The sequence below is a fragment of the Cebus imitator genome, unplaced genomic scaffold, assembly GCF_001604975.1.
Source record: "Cebus imitator isolate Cc_AM_T3 unplaced genomic scaffold, Cebus_imitator-1.0 Scaffold370, whole genome shotgun sequence".
NCBI classification, from domain to species: Eukaryota; Metazoa; Chordata; class Mammalia; order Primates; family Cebidae; genus Cebus; species Cebus imitator.
In genome coordinates this window covers 802,046-815,055 of record NW_016107685.1, presented here as the reverse complement: position 1 = coordinate 815,055, position 13,010 = coordinate 802,046, and the positions used below count along the sequence as shown (strand labels likewise).

The 13,010-nt window shown below is 39.5% G+C and overlaps 1 protein-coding gene and 1 pseudogene across 2 annotated transcripts in view; one reads left to right on the top strand and one right to left on the bottom strand.

Moving 5' to 3' along the window:
• LOC108288282 overlaps positions 1–6,142 on the bottom strand; it is a 7,573-nt pseudogene extending 1,431 nt beyond the window's left edge.
• LOC108288279 (olfactory receptor 2AG1) overlaps positions 1–13,010 on the top strand; it is a 58,394-nt gene that overhangs the window by 23,563 nt on the left and 21,821 nt on the right. The window lies entirely within an intron of this gene.

The window sequence follows — 13,010 nt, the reverse complement described above, 5'->3', positions numbered from 1 at the left end:
AAAAAAAAAAAAAAAAAAAAAAAAAAAAAAAAAGAAATATACATGTCTTATGTAAGGTAAGAAAAATAGTAGACATGAGCATTTCCTTAAAATTCTCTGTTGCTCTTTGAAATAAACATACACACAAATCAATGATATATGTATTTGTAAATGTGTATCTTTTCTGCGATTGTCTTTAAAATCTCAAGGAAATAACTTGGATTATAACCACACTGTTAATAATTTTATTAAATCTTGAAACAATGTGATCAGTAGTCATATTAATGAACTCTTTCTCAAAGACTGTTAATGTCGTTGGGATATGGCTGTATTTCTTATTCACTTTGATATGTTTTTCATAATTGATTTGAAACTCCTCTGTAGCATTTCTCGTCAGTATGCCCACAACATTCGTCTTGTTTTTGAAATACTCCCAAAGGATGTTTTCAGAATCTAAATCAGTGTCAGGGTCTGTGACTTGTGGGAGAGTTGTGGATACATCACAGACCCATTTTTTCCAAAGCTGATTGAATTTCTCATGTAACTCTTCCTCACTCAATTCTTTACCCTTTACAGTTAAAGCCAACTGTCGGCTCCTTTCCAATAATTTGTTTTCATAATCTGTCTTTATCTTATTCAGCCTATTTTGACCTTTTTTGTTAAAACTAATGAGTTCATTGGCTTGTCTTTTGCTATGTAAAATAAGTTTTTCTTTAAGTTCTATTAGTTTATTTTCAAAATTTGCTTTCCATTGAATTTCGCTACATGGGTCTTCATTAAAATATTTTTCAAGATCTTGCTTGACAGCTTCATATTTTTCCTTAACCAGAACCTCAAGTGTGGTTTCTTCAAGTGTCTGGATTTTTCCATTCTGAATCTGGTTGATCAGCTGGTTCTGCAAGCCCAGCACATGACTCCTCAGCTCCCATGTCCATTGGTTTTACCTGGTTTCCAGTTTGCTCATGGCCGTGACTTCTTGGGTGTTTCTGAAACTGAAATTAAAGTTCTCATTCATCAGGCCTCTCCACAAATCTTGAACCTGGGATTTTACATCTGATATCTTCATGATGTTTCCCCTGGATTCCTGTGTGGCAGTCATAAGAATTCTACTTTTCAGTAGCTGGACATTGTGGCTATAGCAAGGATTGGGAGGGGCCATTGGGGGGTTGCCATCCCAGAGGTAAGCAAAGTAGTAGACGTGAGTATTGACATCAAACCTAATGACATCACTGAAGCAGGTTACGTCTGAGCACTGTTCTTGTGAAAAGGCAGCTATTGCTGCCATTTCATCTAGTTTTTGCTCTAGCCATCTTTATCCATCCATAGTTTGGTCTGTAGCTGTAACTTCCCCCACATTCTGATGGACAAAGAGGCAACTTGGAAAGATTTTTACTTGTTTCATTCTCAGAAAGGCTTGGACAACTATTTGAAGGATATCTTGCATCTCTGATGGATTCTCCCCAAAAATATTGATCAGAGTCAAGTTTGCAAGTCCAGTGATGAAGGTTGCTAACTCATTGTCCCTATTCTGGGATTTGTTGCTGAGTTCTGGTGCCTGAAGTCCTTCTGTGTCCACAACCAGCACAAAGTCAAAGCCAAGTTCCTCCGTGAATGTCTTCTCTACCTTCAGGAGCTGCATGCAGGCCCCTTGGGTATATCTGCCTGCACTAGCAGTGAACTGAAACCCAAAGGGCATTCAGCAAGGTGGATTTCCCTAAGCTCTGCAGGCCAAGGACAGAGAGAACAAATAGCTATTTGTCTCCAAGTTTCTCAGAGACCTTGTCAAAAATAGCTACCACCCATGTTAGAGGCACATATGCTGCATCCCCATCCATCAGCTCAACAGGAACACTAGATATCATCAGGTCTACAGCAATTTGGGGAAGAGAGAAAAAAAGGATATTTTTTATGGAGGAAGCTTCTTCCAGAGCTTCTTAAATCTGACCAACTTCTCTGAGAAGTTGCTCAATTCCCATAGTACAGTCACTAATCTCTGTGGAAATAGCTTTTATCTCATTTTGCAGGCATATCAGGGAGTGCCTTTTGCTTTACGACCACCAACATCTTTGTTTGTCATGTAGTTCTTCCAAGTGTCCTGCAGGCAGTTTGTCCAAAAATACACTCAGCCACTGCAAGAAGTATAGTTTGGCGTGAGTTTCTGAATGCTCTTGAAGAAACTCAAGGACAGATTGCATTAAATCATTGAGAGGAAAGGCTCTGGCCAGCTGTTCATGCCGTATTATTTGTTTATCTGTCTCGGTCTCATTCTTGTGTTGCTCAATGCCCTGATTTCCCTTTTCTCTAAAATGATAAAGTTCTTTGTTCTTCTTACACCAGTGGTGCCACAGTTATCCCTGAAGGGTAGTAATTTTTCTGTAATCTGAGGTAACTTCATTTTCCCCAGTAAGGCCATTAGCGCCTATGCCTTTTCTTTGGCTTCCTTGCAGTCTCTCTGGTCTTCATCAACAAGAAATCCTTGCTGGCAAGCAATCTGGGAACAGTCTTCCAAGATGAGAGCAGTGTCTGAGAGCTCTAGCAAATGTCCGATTGTAGTTGTGAGTTCCTCTGTTAATTCTGCCTCATTTCTATTCTTGATACCTATTCTCATTCTTTGGCCAGAATTATTGGTCATGGTTGCTTCTTTGTCATCAAGCAAGCAGATCAAAGGCCTTGATGACTGCCACAAGTTATGGACAATTTTTCAGTTTCCTTCATTGTCATCAGAGGCTGACATAAGGATCACAATGACAGTAGAGACCTCCTTCAGGAAGGTGAGCTGCTGCTCATGTTCCTTTGCATCTCCACGAAGATTGATGAAGGTCATGCAGTTGTCAAATCTGTCCTCATCTTCCCCTCCTGGAAAGAACGAATAGATTTCCACCACACCCTCCATCAAGAGGCAGTCTTTCCTGCTTCCTCTGCAGTATCGGTGAAAAAACACATTGTGTTTATGTTTACTGAGAAGACATCATGTTTATGTTAATCTGAGATTTGGATGTAGAGAGGCCATTTCCAACTCTTATGAAGGACACAATGGAGGTAGAGACACAACACATCTGCTGATTCTTATAATAGTTCTTTCCTTTTGGTGATTTCCTTGCTTCCTGCCAACTTCTTGCAATCTGACAGAAAAACCAGAGAAATAATTCAATTTGAGAAGTACAGGGATTAGGCACCAAAAGAGGGAGGGCAAACTGACAAGTGGAAAGTTTGGCCAAAATATATTATCTGGAAAAATCATCTGCACACTGAAAAATTGCCATCTGAATATCCATCAGGTGAATGTGGGGCCTAGGCTTAGTGGATAATGATTTAGTGGAACTATCACTGTCTTCAAAAAAGTTTTCATATGGATCAAAAGCCTCATCTTCCTGATCTGAGGCATTTGGATATACTTGGTGTTCTGCATTTCTATCATCTTTGAAGACAAGGTATCTCAGCCCATAATCCATCATCAGTAGTTTCTGCAGGAAATAGAAGGGAAGCTCCCATTCAGAGCTGGGCTGGGTGTTGTACACAGAAGTCTTATAGATCAGATGGAAATTAGCTTTGTTCAATTTTGGGGGGTAGTAATGTTCTAGGCTTAGACACTGGAGTAAGTCTAGGAAGGCTCCATTTTTGATCATCTCCCATTTGTTATTTTCATTGTCATGTGGTTCATGGGGCTGTTTCTTTCCATAGAAGACACTGTTTATTCACCTCTTCCATTTGCAAAGAAGAGATGGTGACTTATTCTTCATAATCCCCATTAATAAGCAATTTTGTCTTTCTCTATGTTTTCCCAATCATGATCTGCTCCAGGTATGGTGAGGATATGTGTAACTTCTTTAGACAACGATTGTCCCATGTGATGTCTCATTAATGACATGCATTGTGTTTTCTCTTCTGAAGAAATAGCTGTGTCTCCAACTGTGGCTGTCAGACCTGTGAGAACCAGGAATGCCTGAGCCCTATAGTTGCAAATATTCTTAAGCTCCTGTTATTTATTTTGGGCAGTTTGCATTACATCCAGTAGGAAGTTTAATTCATCACACCCCAAGAGACTCTGAAAAGTATTGTTTACCACATGATATCCTGCAGCAGCTGCAATGGAAATTAGCAAGAGTTGTGTGTCTGTCTGCTTTGTTTTTTGGAGATAATTCAAGAAGCAGCTGAGAGCCAAGCTCACCTCATCAGTGGACTTTCTCTGAGCTTCTTCCACTGTCTCTGGGGACTCAGATTTGATGTTCATTTCCATGAGGTTATTCTGGGTTCCTTTTAAGAGCTCAATTAATTGAGTAAATTGGGAAATATAGACCTGTTCTTGCTCTGAATCTGATTGCAAGGTCCACTGCATGATGGAGTGAGCCTGAGGAAAGTTTGTCACTCTGTAGACATGGGGATCCAGAAGGCTGCGTAAATGAGATTTAATACATTCAGTCTTATGAATGGAAGACTTTTTGCCAAAGTTGATAGTGTTTACTAGAAAATTCTGCAGATTCCAATCTGAGACATACATCAATCTAAGTGTCATAACTTTGTAGTTTTTGACTCGACATTTTCATGAAATTTATCAGTTTTTTTAGTTGCTCTTGAGGATCAGATACCTCCAAATATTTTACATCATCTAGAAAAACCCTGGCTTCCTTCCCAGCACTCAGTAGCTCCTCCTCATCTTGGATATGGGCAGTGATGCTAGTCACAGCAGTGTAGCTGCCTTTCAGGGAGTTAGCCACCTGAAGAGGATCCTTAAAATTGCTTCTGTGGCTGGAGAGGATAATGTGCCAAATTGGTACCAATTGAAGCCCGCGATCAATGACACATCAGGTTTGATTGCTGGCAATGAGGCCAGCTTTCCACTGCACAAGGCCATCTGCTTCTGTTGGGCCATCTGTTTGGGCCACAGATAATTGAACCTTGGTTTGGAGGTTTGGGAAAGTTTTGGTCTGAGTGGCTGTTTTTGAATGAGAGTCCGAAACATTCACACCTGCAGCAACTTTCACTCTGAAGCCGCTGTAGCTGTCCCTTATGAAAATGTCCAGGGCCTCTGCTGACTGCTGCCTCACTTCTGCCAACTGCTCCCTGAAATAACCCTCTGAAATGGCCTTCCACCAGTAGATTCCTCCCAGGTGCAGAGGGCCTTGGTTAACATGAGAGCCAAACCTGTGGAAGAAGTTTCCAATCCTGTGCCTCAGCAAGGAGAATCTGTCTGGGTTTGCTGTCTGACCCAGAAGGTCTTCAATGCATTTCAGTTCCTGGGGAGCAGCCTTGAATAACTGGAGCTGATCAGTGGGAAAGTGGCAGGAGGCAGGGGGATGTAGCTGAACTTGGTTGAGCAGAAATAAAAATGCTCAGAACTTGATTGTTGGGTTTCCTTGGATTCTTAATGTTTGCTGTGATCCAAACCAGCTTCTAGACTAAATCCCCAACTTCCGTCCTTGGCTGAAGTAGTTAACTAAAGCCCAGCTTTTCTACCATGTGGGTAAATACAAATTCAGCTTGAGGAGATGTGAATTCCTTTGTTTCCATTTGTGTTCCTTGCTAAGGACCCAAGAGGAAGAGCTCTTTGGGGACACTGAGCAACTCCTCTCTCTTCTCTGTTAGTCCCTTTGGTGGTTGGCTTTGTAAATTCCCTGGAGGGCCAGCCCTCCAGATGCCCATCTCACCATGCCTCTATCCAGGAGGTTCTGCCTGTGGCACAGTGTCCACTCCATGAGGTTGAGTTGTCTCTGCAAGGTTTCCATGACTTCCCTTAGAGGCTCTTCAGGAGATTGCTAGTATTCTTCAGGGATGTCGATCACTTGCCTCAGCTCTGCTTCTCTTGTCCTCACTGCCTCTTCCTGTCTCTGCTTCCCTTCTGACAGCAAGACCCTCAGCTCCTGCAGTGCTTGTTCTGGCTCCTTCTGCTTTCTCTTTGCCATCTCCACTTGAGACTCCTGTAACTCTTAAAGACTGTTTGAATGTGACAGGTTAAGCAGCTTCTCCAGGACCCTTTTCTCCCATGGATATTGTGTCTGGGATTTCAGCTTCTGGAGGTTGTTTTCTTTTAGGTGTTGTAACACCTGGGCACAGTCACACCCAGGTGTTCCTGCAGCTTGGGTAACCGGTGCTCAACAGCCAGGCCCACTTCTGGCCTTTCACCTCTGAGCAGAGGCTCATCAGTGATATGCTCTCCTGTGGCCATGGCTGCATAAAAAACAGACACTCAGCCTGACTGTTCTGATCTTAGGAAGTGTCAGCCACATGGCCAAAAGTGTAAGTGTACTAGTATGCAAGTCTACAAGGCTTTCTCATTTCTCATTTAATTGTTTTAACAAAAATTTTTAACACCCTTTTTTTGTGTGCAAGCCATCATATGGGTATTCTCAACATGGATTGCCTTTGTGGTTTGTAGGGTAGGTTGCAACTTACTAGACTGATTTTGACACTTCATGTTACATAGAATCAATTGCATATGAAATATTAAGATGAGAGATGGAGTCTGAAAATATGCTTGAGTTTGGTAGCTTTTTTTTTCTTTTAAGGAGTGATGGCATCAATAGATTATCTTTTCTTTACTAGTTTCTGTGAAATCTGTGTTGTCTGCTTTTCTTCCTAGGGAATTTTATAATATTTATTTGCTTTCTTGCCTTTTAAATGTGCTACTAACTTGGTTTATGCTTGTCACCCCTTTTTACTTTTAATTTTCCCTAGTTAATATCATCTTTCGTTTACATTAATACCTGTCTGTCTGTTGATGCCACCTTCATCTGCGTCTGTAGACCCAGATGCTCCTCTGTATTTAATGTTTCATTAATGATGTGTTTTCCCCTCACTACCTCCAGTACAGATCCTTGACCAGCAGATGGGATGAGATTTTAAATGTTTCAATTTCTTACTTTATTCAATTTCCCTTCCTCCTGTAATTCTTGTCCTACTGAATGGCACCACCATATTTTCAGACCAATGGGCGTCTTATTCATCCTTCTTCTTATTAACATGAATTTAGTAGATAATGTCTTTTCAATTTGTCCTCTTAAACCTCTATTTAAATTCAGTTCTTTTTGACACCCTAGCAGGTCTCCCTTAGATTTTGCCTTCATCATGTGTATTGGATTGCTGTAATAGTCATTTCGTCTTCTATGGTTTGAATGTTTGTCCTCTCTAAAGCTCATGTTGAAATGCAATTGCCATTGTAATAGTATTAAGAGGCAGGACCTTTGAGAGGTGAGTAGGCCATGAGGGTTATGCCATCATGGGTGGGGTTAATGCTGTTATGAAAGGTTGAATGTTGTCCCCTTTTGCCTCTTGTGCTCCTGCCTTCTGCCATGTGATGACAGAGCAAGAAGATTCTTGCAAGATGTTGACACCTTGATCTTGGACTCTCAGCCTTCAGAACTTTGAACCATAAATTTCTGTTTATTGTTAGTTACCATGTCTCAAGTATTCTGCTATAGCAACGGAAAGCAGAGTAAAACACCATCTTGCAGTCATTTTTGTCTTGTGCATTCCTTCTTCCTCAATGTCCCTACAATTTAAGTCTGTACTTTAATTAATGGTAAACTCAGCAGCTCAAACCAATCTTTCCAATGAAAGACATCCAAAATAGGTAGATAAATTTATAAGACAATTTTTAAAAGCCTTAAGTAATTCACCTGGTAAAACATACCTGACAGAAAAGGTAAATAATTTTAAGCAATAATGAATGAAAATTTTCCATTATAAAGACAAAATTTAAGACCTTAGCAAATATTAGGCAAAAAATTAAAGTGAAATAAAATAACTTTACATTCAGATGTATCAGAATAAAACTGTGGAAAACAACAACGACATCAACAAAACAACAAATATGTGGTATCCATAGAAAAAGTTTAACTTAAAAAACCTAATAGCTGATTTTTCAATGGCTGTAGTGGAAGCCAAAAGACAATAGAATGAAATATTTGTTTCGTTGAAAGAAAATATCAGACAAAAATTTTATGCATAGTGAGATATTCTTAAAGAATGATCATAGAAGGGACATTTAAAAGAAAAATTAAAGACTTACAGTTACAAAAGTATGGCATAGGGGCAAGCTGGCTTTACTCTCCCTGCTCAGAAAACCGAAAACAAATATATAGCACTGAAATTTTTACCATCAATAAACCAGAGCTCAAGTATCAGGATGAGACAGTTCCCAGGACCACACTGGTACTAATAGCATCGAAAATCTCCCCCCGCCCCCAACTCAAAGTTTCTACATTGAAAAACGTGAAATTGAGGTGGTCAGCCAGCTTTCCCACTTTTTTGAGTTAGCTGCAAGTTGACCTGTCTTTGCCTTAACCCACAGGAAGCATCGTGACTAAAGGGATAAATACCCCTGATGATAAGCAAAGACAAAGGGAAGAAGTGAGAATATCATCCACAGTCTAGAGAATTCTGCTCTGTTACTTGGTCAAAGGAGATGTCAAATCAGGAAGGCTGTTTAGCAGCAGCACATTGCAGGAGGCAGGTTCCATAGGTACCCTGGGCATGAGCCATTAGCCAGCCTTTCCACATTGCTGGGATAATCCCTTTGAGACCTCCCCCATTCAGCAGTCAGTACTATAATCATTTACTAGAGCCAAGGTGAACTTAGGCTTAAGGCACCACATAGACCCAAAAAGGAGGCAGCAATTTAGTGGTAAATATGCAATAAATATACTAAATAAAAACGAGAATAAGCTGAAGAGAGAAAACTGGAATAAATAACTTCTCCTTCAATGCAAAGACATTGATACATGCCCACAAGAAACAAAAACAAACAGGGAACCATTACCTCCTCAGAAAGACTAAGCGAAAATCCAATGACTGACTAGTGAGATAGTGATCTGTGAGTTCTCTGCCCAAGAAAAACTCAGTTATCTTTACAGTAAAGCAGTTCAGAAGCACGTCAGAAAATATAACAAAGAGATTGAAACAATAATTTAAAAAACCAAACAAAAATATTGGAACCAAGACATACGTTTGCTGAATCAAAGAATCCTTTAGAGGCTTTCAACACAAGAATGAACTAAGCAGATGAAGGAATCAGTGAGCTCAAAGACTAGCTATCTGAAAGTAGGTAGTCTGATGAGAAAAAATAATGAAAAGGAACAAAGGCTGCTTACAAGATACAGAAAATTACCTCAAGAGACCAAATGTAAAAATTGTTGCTGTTCAAGAGGGAGCTGAGCAAGAGTAAGAGAGTAAGTGGTAGAAGGCTTATTTATAAAAAAACAAAAATAAATGGTGTTGGGAAAACTGGCTAGCCATGTGCAGAAAGAAGAAACTGGACTCCTGACACCTTACACTAAAGTTAACTCCAGATAGATTAAAGACTTAAACATAAGACCTAACACCATAAAAACCATAGAAGAAAATCTAGGCAAAACCATTCAGGCCATAGGCATAGGCAAGGACTTCATGACCAAAACACCAAAAGCATTGACAACAAAAGCCAAAATAGACAAATGGGACCTAATCAAACTCCACAGCTTCTGCACAGCAAAAGAAACAGTAGTTAGAGTGAACCAGCAACCAACAGAATGGGAAAAAATTTTGCAATCTACCCATCTAACAAAGGGCTAATATCCAGAATCTACAAAGAACTAAAACAGATATACAAGAAAAAAACAACGCCATTCAAAAGTGGGTGACTTACAAGAGAAATTCAATCAATGTTTGAAAAAATGGGTCTGTGATGTGTCCACAACTCTTCCTAAAGTCACAGAGCCTGACAATGATTTGGGTTCTGAAAACATCCTTTGAGATTATTTGAAAAATGAGATGGACGTCATGGATGTACTGACAAGAAATTCTGCAGAGAAGTTTCAGATTAATTATGGCAAACATGTCAAAATGACTAAGAAATATAACAATGTTGAAACAATATGATTAGTAGTCATATTCATGAACTCTTTCTCAAAGATGATTAATGTCATTAAGAAAGAGTTCATGAGTATGGCTACCTGATCACACTGTTTCAAGATTTAATAAAACTATTAACAATAGTTGGAATAAACTATGTGATTGCAATCCAAAATATTTCCAGAAAATTCTAAAGACAACAGATGAAGTGAAATCTGCATCTACTCAGGAAAGATACATATTTAAAAATAAATATATTATTGATTTATGTGTGTGCTTATTCCAATGAGCAACAGAGAATTGTAAGCAAATGCACAGGGCATTCAAGAGAGCAAATGATCCTGTAAACTACCTAGAAAGCAAGAAAGATGATTTCTTCATGAGGTTTAATATTTCCTGTCAGGAAGCCATCCCCAGCAAAGCACTTATTGATTTTCTGCAGCACAAGCTCATTCCTGGTGTCTCTACCATCATATGGGGGCAAAACAACCATTAAAATTGCAGGGGACATGTAAGCTACCTGCCCTGCATTCAATGGAAACAGGGCTCACATGGAGAAACACATTCTCATATCTCTGGCAAAATAAGGCAACTTTGGTAATTACTGGTAATACCTTCATAATAAGAATAGTTTTTTAAGGAATTATATCAAAATCCTTATTAAGAGATTCTGTTTAGACAATGCAGGTAAAAAAATGAAAATATTTTGAGAAAAGTTTAGTTGACATTGATAACGGCATCCTCTCTGCCCTTCATGAAGCCACATCAGTAACTAAAGATAAAAGCAGCAGTGCTTCAGGGTGGTTGGATTTATTCTGTGATCACCTGGGAGCAGCCTGATCCTTCCACAGAGAGACTTGACAAGCATTAAACACCAGGAGATAAAAGATATTCAGTTTCTCAGAGAAGACATGAGTGCAGCTTTGGATCTCAAAATGAAGAGAATAGAATGAAATTATTCAAGTATGCCTATGGAAGTAATGTTTTCTAAAACTGAGAAAATGCTCTCTGAACATCTCTGTGGCTGTTGGAAACAGTGTCCCTGTTGTTGAGCAATTTATGCAAACACAGTTCCTACACATGAAGGACACCATAGTGTTCCCTTTGCCTGTCCTTAGGCTGTCTATGGAGAAGAATGGTATGAAACAGACCATTCTGTCATTGATTGCTGTACTAGTTTGGTAGCAAGTGATTGTTCATTGGTTTTGCAAAATGACAGAAGAATCCCATATAAGAAGTATTCAAAAGGCAGGAGGAGATTATGCCACGTGGAGCATCACTCTAGATTCCTCCACCCAGTCATCTTGGAAATGGTTTCTTTCTTACTTTGGATCAGAGCTAGAATATAAATATCAGAAAAAAATTACAGGTAAAGGTAAAATCCCTAACTCATGGGCCAAAATCCAAAAGCAGGACATGGTTAAAGATTTGAAAAAACAATAATACTCAATAATCACAAAAGAGCCCTAGTGTCTGAATGAAAGAGTCAGTGTACCTGAACAATCCCAAAACAACTCCTCCTTATAATTAGAACTGGTATGGTTTGGCTCTGTGTCCCTACCCAAATCTCATCTTGTAGTTCCCATAATTCCCACATGTTGTGGGAGAGACCTGGTGGGAGACGATTGAATCATGGGGCTGGTCTTTCCTGTGCTGTTCTAGTGATAGTGAATGGGTCTCATGAGATCTGATGGTTTTAAAAATGTGAGTTTCTCTGCATAAGCTCTCTCTTTGCCTGTGACCATCCATGTAAGATGTGACTTGCGCCTCTTTGCCTTCCACCGTGATTATGAGGCCTCCCCAGCCATGTGGAACAGTAAGTTCAATAAACCTTTTTCTTTTGTAAATTGCCCAGTCTTGGGTGTGTCTTTATCAGCAGTATGAAAACAGACTAATACAGTAAATTGGTACCAGTAGAGTGGGTTATTGTTGAAAAGATACCTGAAAATGTGGAAGTGATTTTAGAACTGTGTAACAGGCAAAGGTTGAAACAGTTTGGAAGGCTCAGAAGAAGACAGCATGGAAAGAGGCTTTAGGGACCACTCCTGCCAACTTAGGCTCTGAGCCAGCCCCTGTGGACACAAGCTCCAGGTCTACCCCAGCACGAGATTAGCCTGATGGAAACAAGATTTAGTCTAGTCCCTGCAGATACAGGATCTAGGGTAGCTCTCATGGACACAGGCCTGAGGACCACTTTTGTGGACCCAAACAACAGGTCAAGCCAGTGAATCCAGGCTCCAGGCCCAACCTCTAGAACCCAGGGGCCATGCTTGCCCACCTCCTGACCCAGGCACCAGCCAGCCTGACAAAGGATTCCAGCAGCAAGCCTGCCTGCACTTCACACCAATGACTTTTTCAGAATCTCTGGATAGGCTGAATGGTGAAGGTCTCTCTCAGACAGACAGAGACAGTCTGCAAGAATTGAAATAAGTCTTTTTTTTTTTTTTCAACAAAAGCACAGAAACGAGTGTAGTCACAGGGATCAAGAAAATCAGGGAAATGTATTACCACCAAAGGAACAAAATAAAGCACTAGGAACTAAAAAATGGAGATTTATGAACTGTCTGACAAAGATTTCAAAATAATTGTTTTAAGGAAGCTTAATGGTGTTCAAGAAAATCAGAGAGACAATTCAATGAAATCAGGAAAACAATAAACTACCAAAAGAGAAAAATTAACAGAGATTATGCTTATACAAAAAACTCAAACAGAAATTCTGGAGCTGAAATATAAAATAAATGAATTGAAAACTGTAATAGAGAGTGTCAACAGCAGAACTGATCAAATAGAAGAAAGAATCTGTGAATTCAAAGACATTTTATTTAAAAAAATATAGTCAGGAGAGAAAATAAATGAAAGGAATGAAGAAATCCTAGAGAATTTATGAAAGAGCATCAAAAGGACAAATATTCACAGTGCAGAAGGTCAAGAAGTAGAAAGAAAGATACGAAACAAAAAGTTTAAAGAAATAGAGAGTGGGGGCCAATATTCAACATCCTTAAAGAAAAAAACTTTCAACCCAGAATTTTACATCCAGCCAAACTAAGCTTCACAAGTAAAGGAAAAATAAAATCTTTTGTGAACAAGCAAGCACTCAGAGATTTCATCACCACCAGGCCTGCTTTACAAGAGCTTCTGAAAGAACCACTACAAATAGAAAGGAACAACCAGTATCAGCCTTTCTAAAAAATACCAAAAAAATAAAG